Source organism: Harpia harpyja, chromosome 22 (assembly GCF_026419915.1).
Source record: "Harpia harpyja isolate bHarHar1 chromosome 22, bHarHar1 primary haplotype, whole genome shotgun sequence".
In the NCBI taxonomy this organism is placed as follows: domain Eukaryota; kingdom Metazoa; phylum Chordata; class Aves; order Accipitriformes; family Accipitridae; genus Harpia; species Harpia harpyja.
The window spans coordinates 6,419,940-6,438,492 of NC_068961.1; the positions used below are offsets into that span (position 1 = coordinate 6,419,940).

The 18,553-nt window shown below is 41.0% G+C and overlaps 1 protein-coding gene across 8 annotated transcripts in view; it reads left to right on the forward strand.

Moving 5' to 3' along the window:
* The first annotated feature begins 4,475 nt into the window (after positions 1-4,475).
* Positions 4,476-18,553, forward strand: part of NLGN4X (neuroligin 4 X-linked) — a 184,381-nt gene continuing 170,303 nt past the window's right edge. For 3 of the 8 annotated variants that reach the window (XM_052773961.1, XM_052773957.1, XM_052773959.1), the window contains exon 1: positions 7,974-8,284. The gene's annotated coding sequence lies outside the window, so the exon portion shown is untranslated. Of the gene's footprint in view, positions 4,854-6,564; positions 6,586-7,973; positions 8,285-12,500; positions 12,709-18,553 lie in introns of those variants that run through there. The other 5 variants (XM_052773955.1, XM_052773954.1, XM_052773956.1 and 2 more) reach the window with 4 other exon arrangements.

Sequence of the window (18,553 nt, forward strand, 5' to 3'; positions counted from 1 at the left end):
AATTGCAGGAAAAGTTTGCAAATGCTATCTGTAATGAAAAATATTGATAACAACCAAACAGTTTTCCATAGTTGTTAGGACATTTCTATGCATTGTAAATTGATGGCTTTATAGAATGATATCTGTATTAAAACTGAGAACATAGGCCACACTTTAAGATGAGAGAACGCATTTTTGTAAATCAGGGAAAAAAACGTTGAAATCATGATTAGTAACCAGGAAGACAAGTTCCCAGCTCACACTGAGGCCAAGACCAAATGTGATCCTTATAAAAATAAAAATGAGAGTTCGGAGTAAAATACTGCATTAGTATGACTCCAGTGACAATTCCATATCCTATTCCAGAGTTTACACTTTTAAAAGGATATTGATAAATGGTGAAGGTTGAGAAAAGCCTTGCAAGGATGAATCATAGTCTGGAAAGCCTGCCTTGTAGTAAGAGACTAATGAAACAGAATCTAATTATCTCAACAATAAGAAGGTTAGAAGGTTGACTAATCATGATCTGTAAAGTATGTAAGTTGAAAAGAGAAGTTAATACTAAAAGGCTTTTTAATTTAATAGACAAAGCCAAAGTGAAGTTCAATTTTGTAAGACTACAAGACAGGAATGTGATTTTGACAGTGAGAGTAATTATGTACCGGTAAAATTTACTCAGATGTTGTAGTATCTGCACAAGGTGAGATACTTACCTTTCTTTTTTTTAAAGAAAAACTCACTTTAGTTCAAGACTAACTAGATGGCTTTATGAAAAAAAAAAAAAAGCAACCAAAAAACCAAACCCACAAAACCCCAAACTTCTGAAGCACTTAGCCTAAGTGATATGAAAGATCTGCGTAGATAATTATTAATGGTTTCTTCTAGCTCTGACTTTACACAAGAAGTCCGGAGCCCAGCAACTGCTTCCACTCTTCCAGGATTGAAACATTGGCTCTGTTAAAGCCAATGTCTATACTCCCCGTAGGAAGTTTAAGGTTGCATCTCAGAAGTTGTATTAACTACAGATTCCTGTATTTTGCTCTCCAAAAAAGACCTAAATAGGTGAAGTGACCTTTCTGTGCTATTATCTATGTCTACAATATTTTGGGTTTGGACCTTTCTCAGGAGAAAACAACGCTGAAAGTTTTAGTAAAAAATGCTAAGGAGAATTCAGTTAGAATGTAACTAAAAAGTCAGGCACAGACCATCACAAACATCGTATCTTTGGGAAGCTCTAGTGAGCATTAGTTCTCACAGTACACTACTCTGAAATTATCAGATTGGCAATGCAGGTGGGACTCTACAGTATATTTCTGATTTATCTGGCATGTAGCATACACAGCAGTACAGTGAGCATTTCATTTCACTATAAATGAAAGATTTTGAATTTGAAAATATATATGTGATTTTTCTGGGTGGTATTTTTGTTAACCTGTGTAATTTTCTGTGAAAATAGTTACAGGTCAACTTTTTCTTTTATCAGCAAACCATAAGAAGATAAGCCACACAGGAAACAAATTTCTTTCTTGAAACTTAGTAAACAGCATTTGGGGGCTACTCAACTAGGAAAAATTTACTATTTCTCCCAAATCTTAATCTTCCACATGTCCATTTCAAAATCATCTCTGGATTTTTCCTGTTTACTTGGTGGACCTGGGGGACTCATTCTATTTCCTTTTAATTCCTTTCTGTTCTGCAGTTTGGCAGATTTGGCAGTTTCTTCTGCAGTTCTCATTTACTTGAAGTCTTACGAAGGACTATGCCTGCTATGTATCATCACCCTGGTACCCAGCAAGTGAGCTCATCCAGTGACCTGAAGCAGGAGATTCACCGTGGATTTCAGTCCACTGCAGATGAGCCTTTTGCACCATGAAACTAGTGAAATATCCCATTCCAACCGCATAAAGGGTATTAGGACCATACTGGCTCATCCTTGCACAAAAGGGAATGGAAGTCCTTTGGCATAATGCATATTTGATTAAGAAGACCAAGCAGACAGCAGGTAGGGGTAAAGACTCCGTTGCTGTTCATGCAATTTTAGAAAGCCCCTCTTGTCCTGCTTCAAGTTCACATTTTGAATATGAATTGTTTGGAATGAATAACTCACCAAACAAACAAAATTTGAGAAGCACTTTTTCTTTTTTCTTTTTTTTTTTTTTTAAAACAGTTATACTTTCTCGCTATTAATTTGAGCATCAGTATGCAACACACTCTATCTGATTTAGAAATGAACTCGTGGAAAATTTTACAGTGATTGGACATGGGAAACCAAATCATGCCTCAGTTTGACTGACACAAAAAGAGGTTGCATGAGATGGAACCCAGCAGAGTTTGGCCTGTCTTCAGTCAGACTGTCATGTACTGTGATTTCGTTACATTTCACTGTTTACAAGTAGAGTCAAGTTGGGTTAATACTAGAATACAATGCCTCCTTGTAAGAAGCGATGGTGTTACTTAGCAAGTGGCATTCTTCCCTCTGAATGATTGCTCCTGGACTCCTGCATAATTATGCAGTGGATTGCTGCAGATACGCTCCCAAATAAGCCACAGCTTCTAACTGTATCTTTAGCTTTTTGAAAGTTGTAAGGGGAGAAAAGTGCATTCCACTGTTCTGACCGAACACCTTTTACTTAAATCCTTTGATCATGTACTTGTGTAGAGTCTACGGAAAGTTTAGCTTTATTGCTGTGTTTGAGAATATTTGGGTCATAGTTGTAAACATTATTTGCAAACATTAGAGATGATCCTTTGGTAACCTGTAATAAATTGCCTCCTGGTATTACAACACAGGTGGGAGATCATTATTCAGATTAACTAGTGCATACTTTAATATCCTCCAAATTTATCTTGGAAAATGCATGACATACTCATCAAAATAAAGACTGTCCTGCAAAATTTGGGACAGATGGCAGTGCAAGATGACATCTTTTCTAAATGTGTCAAAATGTTCACTCAGTCAAGCAATATGATTGGTTGCACATTCTGGGTGCTTTATTAAAATAACAAAAGCAGTAAAATTCACTTGCATGAACACCTGCTACTAGAGTCACTTTAAGTAAGGCAAAACATATAATTAAGTAATAGAAAAATAATTATTTCACTGACAAATAAGTTAACAGTTTAATGTAGCTATTGCATTGCTTAAAGAGCTAGTCAGTGAATTACACCTGTACTTAGATTTGCAACATTCAAAACCAAAACATGCCTTCCTAAGTGATATTGAAGGAAGTATCCTTCATACCATGTAACAAAACACTATATAAGAACAGACACCCAACAGGCCTACTGTTGTCTGCTAGGTGGTATCTTTAAATAAGATAGCATATATTCCTTTACCGCTTGAAACAGGAGAGCATAGAAGTGATTGATAAGCCCAATATCACAGCCAGAATTCAGATTTGAGAAAACAAAGCACTATCTGCTCTCTTCTGAGGATCCAATGTGGTGGTAGAAACAAAACATCTAGAAAAGAAGAGCTGCTAATTTATTTTTTTCTTTTTTTTTTTCAGCATTTGAAAATGTCAAAGACTCAGCTTGTGAAGTCTAAGTCTTGTGGCAGGAAGTCTCATCAAGGCACGAGCACGATTTTTGTCTCAAATTATGGAAAGACCTTCGAGACTCCTTTATTTTGTTCTCTGCTTTGGCCTCGGAGAACTCGGGCAATCCTCACCCGCTGTCAGTACAGGGTCTCGCACTCTGGGTAACGTTAAGTGCTGTTATTAAACCCATCAAAGGAACAGGCTGTGGAGTGAAACCAGGCGTATCTGTTGGGGGCCCGAGCACGTATGTGCCGTACCACCCTCAGTCCGAAATTCCACCGAGGAAGCGACCCGGAGCCCCTGTGTTGTAGTACTTGGCAATAACCGCAGGGCCCCCAGTTCAGCCCTTACACCTGACCTTCACAGCAGCGGTTAGCTCACGGAGATATGGCCATTAAATAGCTGGTCTGCTTATGAAAAACAAATAAAACGAAATCTGGTTAAAACCATCGGGCACCGGCCAAATGTCTGCTCTGCTATTTTTGCACGGGAGGAAGGGGAACGGGAACAGAACGCTCCCGTGGTTGGTACGCAGTTCTCCCGTTCGCTCCATGGAAATGCATATGGGCGAATACGGTAACCACAGCCTGCCGGCGAAGGAACGGCGGCTTCCAAGGGTTAACGACGACTGCGCTTGCTGGGTGCGACCCTGGAGCCGGGAGAGCGGCGGCCAGAACTGCGCGATCCCCCCGACACACACACACAGACCCAGGACCCCCCCCCGTTCAAACGCCCACCTGTTCCGCCCCCCCCGGGCCGGCTCCTCGCAAGAGGCCGAGGCTGGAGCTGGGCTTGCGGTAGCGCTGGGGCTGACTGCGGAGAGCTATTGGCTGCCGGCTTGGGAAATTTCATTCAGTTTGCTCCAATAGCAGGAGGAGAGCGCCTGGTACAGCCTGGACCTCTCCCCCCCCCTCTCCCGCTGTCCCCCCCCCTCTCCCAGCTCCCCTTGCCTTGCAGAGCAGTCTCTCCCCGGCTCGCTCTCTCTGCATAGGCAATCACAGCTCCTACTCGCAGACCCAACTCTCCCTCGCACACCGATCGCAATGCTTTTTCTGCCTGAATGTAGGTCGCTTACAACCGAGAACACGAGTTTCCTTCAAATCCAGTCTTGTTGTCTTTCTTCTTGTTATTTTTAATTTTTTTTTTAATTTTTTTTTCCCACCCCTTCGTGGTCGTTGCATTCCTTTGGAGAAGCGAATCGCGTTGGATTCCAAAAAGGAGAGCAGGAGCCCTGTGTGAATAACCCCGGCTGCATGATAGCCCGAGAGGATTTCCTGAAAGAATCTGGCTGTGTAAAAAAGACCCCTATGCTTCTGCAGCTATTCCAGTGTTAAGGTAGGAGTACTGGATTTGCCGTTTGAGTGTTCATTTTCATTTTTTCTGTTGCTTTTTTTTTTTTCCCCCCACCTTTTTTTTTTTTTTCGGCGAGGGTGGGGGAGAGAGGGAGAGGTGTTGCAGTTGGTACTCTGGCAAAGGGCGAGCAGTTTGCTGCAGTCGTCTGTGCTTCTACTTTTCCCATCGTGATAAAGCGATACTTTCTTTCTGCCATCTCCACCATCATATGCGATCCCGTTGTCACATATGCATATTTATGCAAATTTATTTCTTTTCTCTCCGCTTCGGTCTCGTCCCCTCTATCCCCCTTGCACCATAATTTGTTTGGAGGCATTTTGCTGCAATCAGCTATTTGGAAAGGCTCTGGGGTTCTGTGTGAGATGTTTACAAAGTAGCTCTGCCTTACAGCCAAATAAACACAAGAGTGTGGAGCAGAGGAGGGAAAAATATCTGCAGTACAGGCGGAGAGAGAAAGAGCGAAGCCACAGTTTCCTGCAAGCGAGGAGAGGGGCAGGAGCGGTACCTCATGCTCTGTGTGCGCCTGTGGTTTTCAGGGAAACACAAACCCAACACGTAGGTTTTTGGTTAACCACTTCCCTCGCCGCCACCACAGCCACGAAAAAGCAAAAGGGGACGGGGACGGGGCGGGGGGGAGAACAAGGGAGGCGGCTGTTCAGAGCGAATCTGGGCTCTTCTTGGATGAAGCGGTTCACCCTCTTTGGCTTTAGCTATTCCGTGGTGGGTTTTTCGTCTTCCTTCCCCCCCCCCTTTTTCTTCTTTTTCTTTCTTTCTTCTTTTTCTTTCTTTCTTCTTTTTCTTTCTTTCTTCTTTTTCTTTCTTTCTTTCTTTCTTCTTTTTCTTTCTTTCTTTCTTTCTTTTCTTCTCTGGGCTTGGGTAAAATGCCCGCTTTTGTGATGGGCATGGGTTTCCGCACGTGATGGAGCGGGGACTGGCACTGGGGAGAGCCAGCGTGCGCGGAGCGGAGGCGGGGGGGGGGGCAAGAAAAGAAAAGAAAGAGAAAAAAAAAAAAAGACACGCACCACCACCACTCCCCCCCCCCCCCAAGCTCGGCAGTAAATCGGCTTCTCCGCAAAGCTGGGGCGGGGGCGGGCGAGGCGGGCGTGAGCCGCCTCCGCGGCTTTGCCCCCTTCCCGGGGGGGGGGGGGTGGGAACGGCGGCCGGCAGCCCCCCACCGCCCCGGGGAGCGGGGCCGGCTCCCCCCCCCGCAGCCGCTCTGATGGCCGCCCGTCAGACCGGGGGCGGGGGGGGGCGAGCGGGGACGCCCGCAGCCGCCGTTCGAACCCGCCCACCCTCACAGACGTTTCCGCCGGCGCGCAGGGTCGGGGCGGGCAGGGCGCGCAGCCGCTGCGGAGGGGCGCGGGAGTGGGTCGGAGGGGGGGTGGTGGTGGTGGTGGGGGGGGGGTGTGGGGGGGGGTGTGGGGGGGTGTCCCGCCGTGGTCCGGTTTGGGCGCTGGGCGCGGAGCCGGTGGCGGCGGCGGGGGGGGGGGGGGGGGCGAGAAGTTTGCGGGCGCGGCGGTGGCGCGGCGCGGCCGCCAGGTGGCGCTGCCGGCCCTTCCAGCCGCGCCGCAGCGCCGCGCGCCTCGCCGCGGGGCCGTCCCGCGCCCGCCGGCCCTCGGCGGCCGTGAGGGGCCGTGAGGGGCCGTGAGGGGCCGTGAGGGGAGCGCGGCCCGCCTCAGAGCGCTGCGGGAGCCCGGCGGGGCTGGAGAGGGAAGTTTGTCGTTACCGGTTTTTTGGTTTGAATCCGGATTGGGGGGGGGGGGGGGGGGAACGCGCGGGGTTGGAGGGAGGGGCGCAGAACTCCGTCAGGGGCGGACTGAGGGGGGCGAAGGAGCGCCTCAGTGGGCGGTGGGGCGGGCGAGTGTGCCGGTGCGGGCTGCGATGACCTCGGTAAGGCGGCCCGCAGAGGCGGGGGTGGCCGTTTAAACTGTGCTACCGGCTGCCCGTGTTCGGCTCTCTGCATCGGTAGGGTTTGTGGAGGTGCTGCTTGGCGTAGGGAGGGCAGAAAGGCGTATGCAAGTTCGGATGGTTCGTCGTTAAAAACGAGCCACCACCAAAACGAAAAAAAGGAGAAGGAAGAGCGAGCTCTGTAGCCGCGTTTGATCAGTGTTGAAACAAACGCCTGTAAAATTCTAGACTGATGGTTGCGTTGAAATGATTAATAATGTTAAGGGTCTATAGGCACATGTTTAGAAGTAGGTGATCAGAAAGCAAAGCTTAATTGGGTGAGTTTACAAGCAGTTATGCCAAAATGGAAATCTCTTGATATTTTTCTCCTCCTAAAACATAACTGCTGATTTAGGTACCTCATAAATGGAAGGGCAATAGTCTACATCCCACGGGACACAAATTAAGTTTATTAATTATTAGATGTATCAATCCTCTGTTAGCACTGAAGACATAAACTACTTTTCTGTCACCCTAAGAAAAGAAGTAATTATTTCCACTGATTTTAATTCCTAGATAAGAACACAAGTTTGCTTTGTAAAAAAGTGAGCTGATTTCGTATGACAAATGAACCCCGCATTTTATTATCATTTTACTTACAAAATGAGCATTTGATATCCTATCTATTAATACCACCTAGGTAGGCTTCTATATAGGTAGCCCCTATATAGTTGTGCGTTAAGGCAGGACATTCCAAATATTTTTTGCTTATACTACTGAGTAGAGGGCTGCATGCATTGTCTTATGAATCATATTCCAATGAATCATTAAAGGCTGAGAACATGAAAACATGCCGTGCAGTTTCTGGTAACTCAGAACAGCAAGATCTATGATGGCATGTAATTTTCTAAGAATAATAGAAAATGAAATTTAATTTTGACCTACTCATTTTTTTATCATCTTGAAATTATTACCCCTTTGTGTATAAATACAGCTGTTATTGCTCTCTCCTCTATTCATATGCCTGTATGTCATAGAGATGCAATTATTGTTGGTATGCTGTGTGCAAGTACAACCTATTAAGTTGTAGCAGATACTAAAACTGAAATTCAGTTTGGCATCCAAAACCCCTTGGTCCTCAAGAGGATTCTAATTCAAAGATACTTTAAATCCTCCCCCCCCCCCCCCCCCCCCTTTTTTTTTTCTTTTTCCATTGCATTTAATGTCCCCTAGGTCTGGTCTCTCCTGGAAAACATTCATGTAGACAAAATACATTTTCTTCCTTCTGCATTTCTGGAGGGAGTGATTACCTGCCTAGTATTGTTTTAAAATGCAGTGCTGTATCACAAACATGTAGACTGTAAATTCAAAGACTCCCGATGTTTTTTCTTGATCAGCAAAGTGCAGTGGTCAGTGATGAAGTGTCATTTCTTTTAAAGGCATCACAATGCAAGCAAACAAAAGCAAGCCTCATAGCATGAATGAAACAGGCCAACTGGATTAAATTAGGACAAGTGACAAAACCAGTAGGTTAACTGGAGACGCCGTGCTGTCCTATATATTCTTTATTCTTACAAAGACTTTATCTTTTTAGCTGATCCCGTGTTCTTGGACAGATCATTCACCTGACAATTTTTACATTTGATAAGAATGTCAATCTTAATAGGCATCCTTCAGCTGAAGACCTGTCATGTAGAGACGAAGGCAAGAGGCAGAAAGAAAAGCTGTTTAACTGAAGCTTTGCATTAAAGATATCGTATAGAAACAAGGATTTGTTTGGCTTTTTTTAAACAAAAGAGTGATTCAAGGAACATTTACTGACTGCTGCATAGAGGTTTGCACATTTGTTTTTGACAGGTTCTCAGTACAGCCTCCTCTTGGCCTTTCAGGCACGCACGCTGCTATTTGATGGCTGAATCACATAGCTCCACCTGGGTAGGACAGGAATAAGGATCATGCTATAACCAGCATATAATTTAGTCATTCTGTCACTTGAAGACCTGTCATCGAGATTCAAGATCTCTTCTGCATGAGTAAGATTGGTTAGTTATGTGCACTGAATTATAAGGCTGTGAGTCTTTAAAAAAGATAAAAAAATCTAATAAAACCAAAACATAAACATGAGCTGCGCAAATCAATATAAGTCTCTCATGTCCAACTGCGGCTATCCTCTGTCACAGTTCAACTCAGGTGCTCTCAAGCAATGTTTGTAAAGCATTTATGCTGTGAGCCATTTCGATCCTCACACCTGATAGGATTATGTACTCAACTCTGTCACCTTTTAATAGTTCTCTACTTCTCATTGTATTTGTTTTAGTAGTCCCCAGATTGGATTTGAAAGAAAGAAGGAAAAAAAAAGCACCAATAAAAGAACCCCAAACACCAAAGAAAAAAACCCACCTTGCTCTCTAGTGGAGGAAAACCAAGTTTTATTGACAATACTCTTGGAAATTTATTTGCAGTGAGATAGGGCACAATGCTCATCAACTTTTCACAACTTGAAAATGGATATAAGGGTAGAGAAAATTGGAAAATATAGACAATTTGCAGTGATTAAATTTAAAAGGTAGGAGATTATTCTGGAGATGTTACAGGCAAACTCATCCCTCTTTAACCCATGTAAACTAACGGGAATGAATTTTGACATTAAAAATAAACTGTATATGAAATAGGGTTACTTTACGGCTTGCATGCATAGTTTGCATGAGGATCTGAATAGAAGCAGCCTTCGTGGAACAGTGGCTTTTCCTGTGAGATCTGCAGTGGGGCTTTACCAGTGGCATGGCTAATTCAAACCGAATGCACGACCACATGCTGGAACGATCCCTAGCTAGGAATGCTCAGATTTGTACAGTAATAATCTAAAAATAAATTGTAGTCACTGATGTCACAATGTATGATTCTTTCTTTCGGCTGTCTTCTGTGCTGAGCCCACACACCACTCAGTGTCATAGGACGTGTTTCGGTAAGTGTATGCCAACTGACTAGCTTCAGTAGAGAGTTAGGATTTTCCATGCTTGTCTTTCTTCTGTTATTTATGTGCTCACTGAGATTTGCAACTTGATGGGGAGGCTGAGCCTTTCAAGAGAGGTAAGCTTTGAAAATGAATGGCACTCTTATTAGAAAAAAATATTTGAGACAGTATCACAGAGGACTGATTCAGTTCGCTCTGAAAACTAGAGGAGTGCATAGCTGTCATAATTTACTGTTATTCAAGTAACTTCCTTTAAAAGAATTCTTCATCATTGCTTATAGAGGGACTATTTTTAAATATTGTACAAATTGAGACAGAATCATACTAAAGAATTATTTTTTTGTTAGATAAAATGTAATATTTTCATAATAATGTAACTACAGAAGAGATTTGTAGAATAAAATTTTTGGTTTTCTTCCTAGATTAGCCAGCAGCCGATTATAGCTAATTCTGCAGTGGCTGTTATGATTTCATGTATAGAACAAATTAGCTTATTTTTATTTACTTGTATATGAATTTATTTTTAAATAAATAAAAAAATAATTTTGAGATTTAGTTACACAAATCATTGAGACTGAGCCAGTTCAGCATTTCACCATAATAGATGACAGATGAAATAGTAGTGGCATGATTTGATGGTCTCAAACTTCCATCTAACAGTATCTTTCAGATTTGCATCTATTGAATGCAGTAGACAAAAATACAGAGCCTACTGGTTCTCAGTGCAAATGAGTCCAGAGGTAAGACCTTTCCTTTGTCCTCCAAGTGGAGGCAGTCACTGTCATTTAGGAGAGGTCTAGTACAGCCAGAAATGGAAGAGGACGATCATGAATAAGATTTCTGTCCCAAAGTGTTGCTTGAAGTGGTCTAATGGCTTGATTATTTTGAAAATGCCTATTGCTGTAGTGTCTGGGTCGGTTACAGGTCCAGTACAGACCTGGAAGGAACAGATTTTTCAAACTCTTGCAACTGTGCTCTGTAGCGTTGCTGTCAAGTTAATGGTCTTGCCAAGTAAGACTGCCCAGCCATGTTGATCAGTGCCATCATGTGGTGATCTTGTGATATTGTTGCCAGACATCTCTGGGTTGGTGATCAAGCCTCTTTACGTTTTACAGTCGGTTTGGACCCTTAGTGAAAAAATAGTTTAATGGCAGCAAGTCTTCTTTCAAAAAAACTGTTTAGAAATACTATGGAGAGGGCTCAAATAAATCAGTTATATTTTCTGTAACAGGATTTCTTTTATGCTTTTGAGCTCTGGTGGAAAGTAAGCGAACGAACCTCAATAACTCTTCTGTTTGGTGTTTTTTTATTCCAAAACAGACTGTGCAGTAATCAGCTCCAAACACCTATTTGTTCTATTCCAATAAACAAATAGTACATTGTATGTCATACTTTTGACTTCTGATACATAAAAGCCCTACTTCCTATCCATCCAAATGTAATAAAACAAGGACAAAGCTGATAGCCTCATTTTGAAATCAAGAATTTGGAATGGAACGAGATTCTTAGTGTTTAATTCTGTATCTTCATTTTGTACGGACTTTTGCAGTCCTGATTTTAGACTTGATTTTTAAGATTTCCATAAATCTTAAGCTTGCAAAGTAGATGTGCTAGCCAGTTTTTCTTCTGTTAAATAAAGTTGTTTGCAGGCACTGCACAGAACTCCACTATTAAATAGAGCAGCATATTACTCAAAAATTATCAATAGTGTAATTATACATCTAAAAATTCTTCTGAAAACAAATAAAACTTTTTTTTCCTTTCTCTCTACTACTTTACTTACTTTACTCGCCAATCTATATCACTTAGCCATGAAATATCTCTTTTGAGCACTTGGGCGTATACAGAACAAATTACCTGAAAATTATACAGGGAATATATTTATGCTTTGAGATATGATTCTATCTCTTCTGATCTGCTGTGAATGGTTTCCAGATCTGTCTTTTCAAATAAACAAAATCAGTATGTTATTCATATGGGACCATATAAGACATAAGACATATGCTGTCTAAGGTACAATAAATTTTTACTCATTTTCTTATTGGATGTAGCATAAACCATTAATATTAACAGACTTATGTAATAGGACCGAGATTAACAGACTATTGGCAGATGAGTGTCATGGGACCAGGTCTTGTTGGATTCAGTGCAAAGATTCCTGTTAATTTCAAAGGGCTTTTGGTCAGGTCCTATAATTAAGTAGCATTTGAACAGAACTATATGGAGTATTTGCATAGAAGTGGCAATGTCATACAGCTTAAAAGTTTTCTCCCAACTTCATGTTAAGTTCTGCTAATGAAATTGCCTTCAAACCTTTGTTTGAAAAGTAAAAAAGAAAGCAGTAGGCTCTGAAAAATAATGCATCTCCGTCCCTTCCTTGAAGAGCTTGTTATAGGTGTGAATGATTATGCACACTAGAGTAGTATCCTAGATGATAGAGGAGCGTCTACTGTCTCAACTCATGTTCTGTTGGTGACTGTGTTTATAAAGACAAATGATTGTGCAGACTTGTTAATATCTGTGGTTTCTTCCTCAAGTTTCTTGGATTTGCTTTTCAACAGAAGCTGGGTACGTGTTAATAACCAAACTGATGGAGAACACACATCCAGTTTGTACACCTTTCCGTGCAGTCGTCTCGTTAGCTGTGGTTGTGCTGAAGAGACAGTTTTTGCCTTATCTCCACAGTAGCATTGTAATACTGTTATGTTATCCCCCTGGATGTTCAGCTGTACTGTTTTTAGATCATAGATGTAAATATTATTTTATAGGCAATTGTGACGAAAAAGGGCAAAAATCCTCTCCTGGATTCCAGAAGAGTTGTGGAAGAAGAGGTGAAGCCCATGTGAATCTTTGGTACATCTGCCATTACCAAAACTCTCTGAAGTTTGTAAAGGAGTAGGACTGTATCTGGATTTCATGGGATGTCTCAGACAAATGAGGAAAAAAGATTCCAGCAACAACCAGAGGAAGCAGCTAGTGAGTTATTGCTGTATGAAATGTACCCTTCACCCAAACTTTAGAGCAGATGGTTCAATGCAGTGCTTCAAGACAACATTCATCAGAGTGTTGCTTCTCAGTCAGGTACATAGTCACTGATTTGTTGGCGGGCGTCTCCCGAGCCAAATATATCTCTATCACTAATGTAGTTATTATAATGTCTGCCTACTGCATTTTACATCATCTACATGAAAGCAAAGATAAGTTCTCAGTACACGATGGTGTGAGGGGAAGTAGAACTTTTTGCAAATTATGCACAGCTGGACAGATGAGCTGTGGTGCCCGAGGCTGTGAATTTGTATTAACACAGCCAGCAGTAGGTCTGCTGCCTGAATTAGAAATGTTCAGTGTGTGTAGCTTCCAACATGCAGGTGGTGAATTGGGGGACAGATGATGGAGATCCACTGGTTTTGACAGATTAAATAATAGCAATTGGCATAACTGGAAATTAATCGTGGAGCTGGAGGAGATCTCCTTAGGGAAGAGCTAGCATATTAATTTCATGCTCATTGTGATAATACTTTGCTTTAGTTCAGGTGCACAAGCTATATCGCAGGATAGGTGGACTTATTGCTTCAATCTAAACAGTTTAACAATTATTAAGGAAATACATTACTTTGTTTAATCTTACATTTGTTATGTCTTTCTTTTTCTCAAGATCCTGTAGCTGAACTGTGTTTGAATTATGGTTTTTGAAGATAAGTGCTTAGTGTGTATATTGGTTTGATGTCATCTTTACATATAGATAATGTTTCAGATACAGTGCCTTAGCAATTTGATAATGCAGACCAGCTGGCACTTATATTTAAAGAAAAGAGTAAATTAGAAGGTCCAGAAAGATTTTTATACTACTGGGCTGTGAAAGGCATGCTGCATTGATTTGTCTGCCCTAATCTTGTACAAAGGTGAAGATGTTACTGAAATGCAGTGGGTTAATGGTGCAGGTAGGATGTGCCATTATTTTACATTGAGTTGTTAGGGTCATGGAATGGCATGTAAGCACAAGCAAAAGTAGTTCCCGGCTAGAAGAGCTGGCCCATCTTCATTTGCGTTGTAGTGTCGCAAATATTTATTTCTCCTTGGAATTGTCAGTCTGTATTTTCCTTTCCCTGTTTGCTCTGGAAATAAGATGATCTAGTGAACTGTTCTGCCCAAATCTGTCTTGTCCAAGTTTTGGCTTCAGAAAACTGAAATTAGAACATGTAGTTAGGATCTTTCATCTTCTCCATTTCTGCCTTTCCTGCAAGTTTTGTTTGTTTGTTGTTTGTCTGTTTGTAACTTCGTCATTTGTCTTAGCAACCCAGATCCTGTGAAATGCTTTCTTCCATTCATGACTTATTAAAGGTGTAATACTGGTCAGTATGATGATGATGGCTTCAATAGCTAAAGCAAGATGAGGTGGTCCAGTTCCATTCTGGAAGAACATTCATGAGTTTCTTAACAGCAATGATAGCATTTGTAACACCATTTCTCTTCAGCCCTGAGAGCTAAGCACTGCGCATAATTATGTCTAAGATGAGGAGACTGCATATTCCAGTCCTTACCTTTTCCTCTGTGCAAGATGAGGATGCTTCTTAAATGACCCAACCCCTCCTTCTCTTACTCATCATTCCTAACTTGGTGTGTGGTGTTTTCCTTCTCTTACTTCTCATTGCTGCAGGATGCCCATCCTAGTCAGAGACTGTAAACAGGCAGTGAGTTGCAGACAGATCACCAGTTTCAAAGGAAGGTTAACATGATTAACTTTCACAGAAAAAGAATAATAATGGAGAAGAGTGAGTGAGATGAGGTGGGAAGTCAGTTGCAGTTTTGGTAGAGTCTCAAAACAAATACAGGGTGCTCACTAAAGAAACAATATGAGAATGTAAGAAAATGATAGGAATGCGGGGATGACACATAGGGACAGTAGACATACTAGAGCATAGGGAGCAGAGTAATAAGAGGAGTGGCAGTTCAAATACTGGATTCTGGAGAGCTTATAATAGCGACATATGAGGCAAGGCACACTTACAAGAGGAGGTGATGCTTTTGGACATGAGAATTTGGTTGAGTCTGAGGGGGTGCAGTATATTAGAAGTAAGTTCAGTATATGGCTCAAGGTAAAAATATGATTCTTAGTATCATCATCACCCTGTAGGGATCTAGATTGTACTCTTTGAAATTGACTTGCTTTTCTTCTGAATAATCTTTAAAAATATTTTTTATCCAAATGAAGCTTTTATTAAAATATCACCATTGCTTTTTAAGGAAACCATATCCGGTGGTATCGTTGCTGAATGTATTTCTGTTTAGGATTGTTTGTTGGGGTTTTTTAATCCCATTTTTCCCCAGAATTATAATAAATCATCTTTTCTGTTTCATTTCAAATACATGGCTTTTTTGGGTGTTGTTTTTTTTTCTTTTTTAGTTTGTTGGTTTGGGGTTTTTTTTCCCCCAATATGGTAAATTTTACTATTAACCTGCAGTTCCTCAGAGAAATTAGTCTCACAGAGAAGTGCATGCAGAATGTGGAGAAATTTACCTGGGATTATATAAAGGCAGGCTTAACAAACTATGTGGGTTTTGATGGTTCTGTCACTGGTACATGGGGGGTGGGGGAGAAATTAGAGTAAAATGTATTTTCATCCTACTCATATACATCACTCAAAGATGTTAATGTAATAGTTGTTGAAGAGTCTGTGCAGGGGCTGCTATACCATTACTTCACATCTAAGTTATATTCCATAGTTACAAATTTTTTCTCTGATCACTTTTTAAGACAAAATAGAATTGATGTACCTCTGCCTAGCCCAAAATGTCATCTTTTAAAATAGTAGATCTTTGTTGAGAAATAAAGCAGCCAGAAGAAACCAGTTTTTCCTCAGAGTATGCAGAGTACTAGCCTTCCTTTCACATCTTTAACGAACAAGCTTCCCCTGTACACATAAATGGACATAATGCATACATCATCACTTTTAAGAGCCATTTTGCTTCACTCGTGTCTTTAAAAGATTACAATAATGACTAAGATCTCATTAACGCTGTTTTTATGTTGGTTCATATCATTGTCTTCAGTGGCACTGTGCCTAATATTTGAGTGTAGAAGTATTAATTTAGTGCTTAAAAATAGATAGTCAGGTTCCAGGACTTTTCTCCTCCTTTTGCAGCTAACATCATTTAATGTATTAATTTGGCAGAGGTCTCTTTTCAGCTAAGAAGAACTTGTTCTCTGTGGAGTAAATTGTTTACCAGCCAGCCATATATATTTGCCCTAGTGAATGTGAGCGAAATGGTCCATCACAAATTCATGTAACTGCATTAACCTTCTTGACACTGCGACTCTGAAAAGTTAAGACAAGGATAGAGGTGAATGACAGGAGGTGGTGAAAACAAGATTCTTGAACATGATACACATTTTACTATGTGTAAATAGGCTCAGAACTTAAGCAAGTGGTTTTTAGAGATAAAACTATCTTTTAAATTTATTTGGCCCCTTTAGATGATTCTTGTTAAACAGGAGGATTTTGTTTTATCAGAATTTAAAGTCAAGTGGAAATGTTTTAAATTCTGAATCCATGTGAATTTCTAGTATGTGCTCAGTTTTTGTGTTTAGACAGGTAGAAGTTTCATGTACAGAAGGATGAAAAATCAAATGGAAAAAGAAAAAAAAATCCACTACAACCTACTTTATTACCTTATACCAATTTCTTTTTCTGCTCTGACATGCACCAGGATTGATTATTTATAGTACATACTTTCTATGAATAAATAAGCACTGAATTTTATGTAAGGAGATATCTCAGCCCAGAAGTAGTTTTCTAGAGGAGATTGATAAAAAGTTTGGCCAAAGAACTCAGGTTTTTGTACAACAATATTTTGTCTTTATTTGCAAAAACATAAGCATTTTTCCACAAGAAATAAATGGAATATATTAGGAAAAGATAAAGAATCTAGACTTTGTCTGCACTGTTACATGCTTTCCAGAGTCTTTCATATATGTTTGAGAATAGTTTTTCTGGGGGGGGGAGAAAAGAGCAAAGGAATTAATTTATTGTTGTTTGGGGGGGAGGGGGGTGTTTGTTTAGTTTTGATTTGGCTTATGTTCTGGTGGGGGGGAAATGGTTTTCAGGTTTCTAGACTGAGAAAACCCCAAACGTGCAACACCACTCAATCCTGCTTCTGAAATGCACAAGATAGCCGCTTTGGGAAGAGAGGAGGAGGTGAAAATGTGAGCCTTGCCCAAAACAGAATCAGGATATAGCTCCAGCACTCAGACTGGGAAATGCTTTGGGGTGCTCTGATCTGGATGTAATTAAAGTCATGCCAGGAGTCGCTCTGGCCTATCCACCATGATTTTGAAAGTAGTACATTGACTTCAGCTCTTTTCTTTTTCCTGGGCTGGCAGCCTAGAGACATAGGAAATTCCTAAGTCTCATTCTGGATTTTCATAAGTATTGTTACAAAAAGGGTGTTGGGACAGACTTACATACACAGAGTTTTATTAGTGTGGTCTAATGATGGATGTTACTTTAGGCAGAAAATACAAGAAAAATAGGAACTGAATGGGACAGAGGAAAGAAAAGGGCAGACTCTCCCCAGCAGCAGGCCAGGAAAAGCAGTGGCAATGGTGGGGAGTCCCTGATGAGCACTTTTCCCTACGGTATTTCTCTGGTGCAGCAGGTGAAAGCAATGAAGATGACAAGGCTGATGGTTTTTTTTGCCATGCTTCTCCCCTCACACTGTATACTGAAGACCATGTGAAAATTCCCACTGGTTGTTTCACTTCTTGATGCTATTAGGCCTGATTGGAGTACCGTAATTCTTAGGTTCAAGTGTTGCATACTGGTTATTAAGATTTATTCTTGGACAATATTTATTAAGTATTTAAATGGCTATTATCTATTTTGCTGTACACTATATTTTGGTTTTCTCTATTATAAACTAGAATCTACAAAACAAAAGTTAAGGAAAGCTGATGGGGGAGGGTAGGCAAAAGAGGGACCATTCTCACTGTAGTGGTAGTTGTTTCCACGAGTGCCTAACATAGCAAAACTATTGGGATTTGCAGTTGCAAGACTGTAAGAATAACAACACAAGGCCTAGAGTTTGAGAACATCAAGGGAAAAAGAAAAATACTGCTAGGGAGGCTCTGGAAAACACTGCTTCGGTGGCTTAGGGAAAAGCTTACAGAGCTGTGAATTGCAGACCCTTGGCATTACTAAGGCTGAGGTGCTAGCATACTCAAGGCAAAACATGCCTTACCAGCAGTCAGGAATCAAAAATTCCTATTAGATCATTTACGCTTAACATCAGAGATACGAAAATCGGGATCATGTAGGCAGAGCTTACAATTTTTTCCTGAATATTGCCTTTTCCTCAAAAAGGGAGAGTAGAGAGAATTCCAAGAGTCTTTTTGCTTGTTTAGCTTGCTCTAGGCAAAGGAATAGCATAACAGTATAATACTTTAATTTGTAAGCTATTTCATGATCTTTTAAGGCAAAAAAAGTGAATTTACTTTATGTTTTGCTATACTTACATAAGTAGAACCAGGACTTGTTTGTACACTGTTTCAAAGTGTGAGGTGACTTTGTATCCCCTTGTAACTTCTAGTATTTGGTAATGCATCCTTTGGAAGGAAGGGTGTCCTCTCTTCCTCAGACTACATCATTTATCAAACAATAATTGTGATGGTACATTTAGATGCACTATGACTTTGTAAATCACCACAAGAATTGCCTGATATCCACATTACCCGATGCCTCAAGGTATTCCAAAATACAAAATCTAGCCACAGGCATTAACAACACATACAGTGATTGCTGTCATATCTTGGTGCTATTCCCAG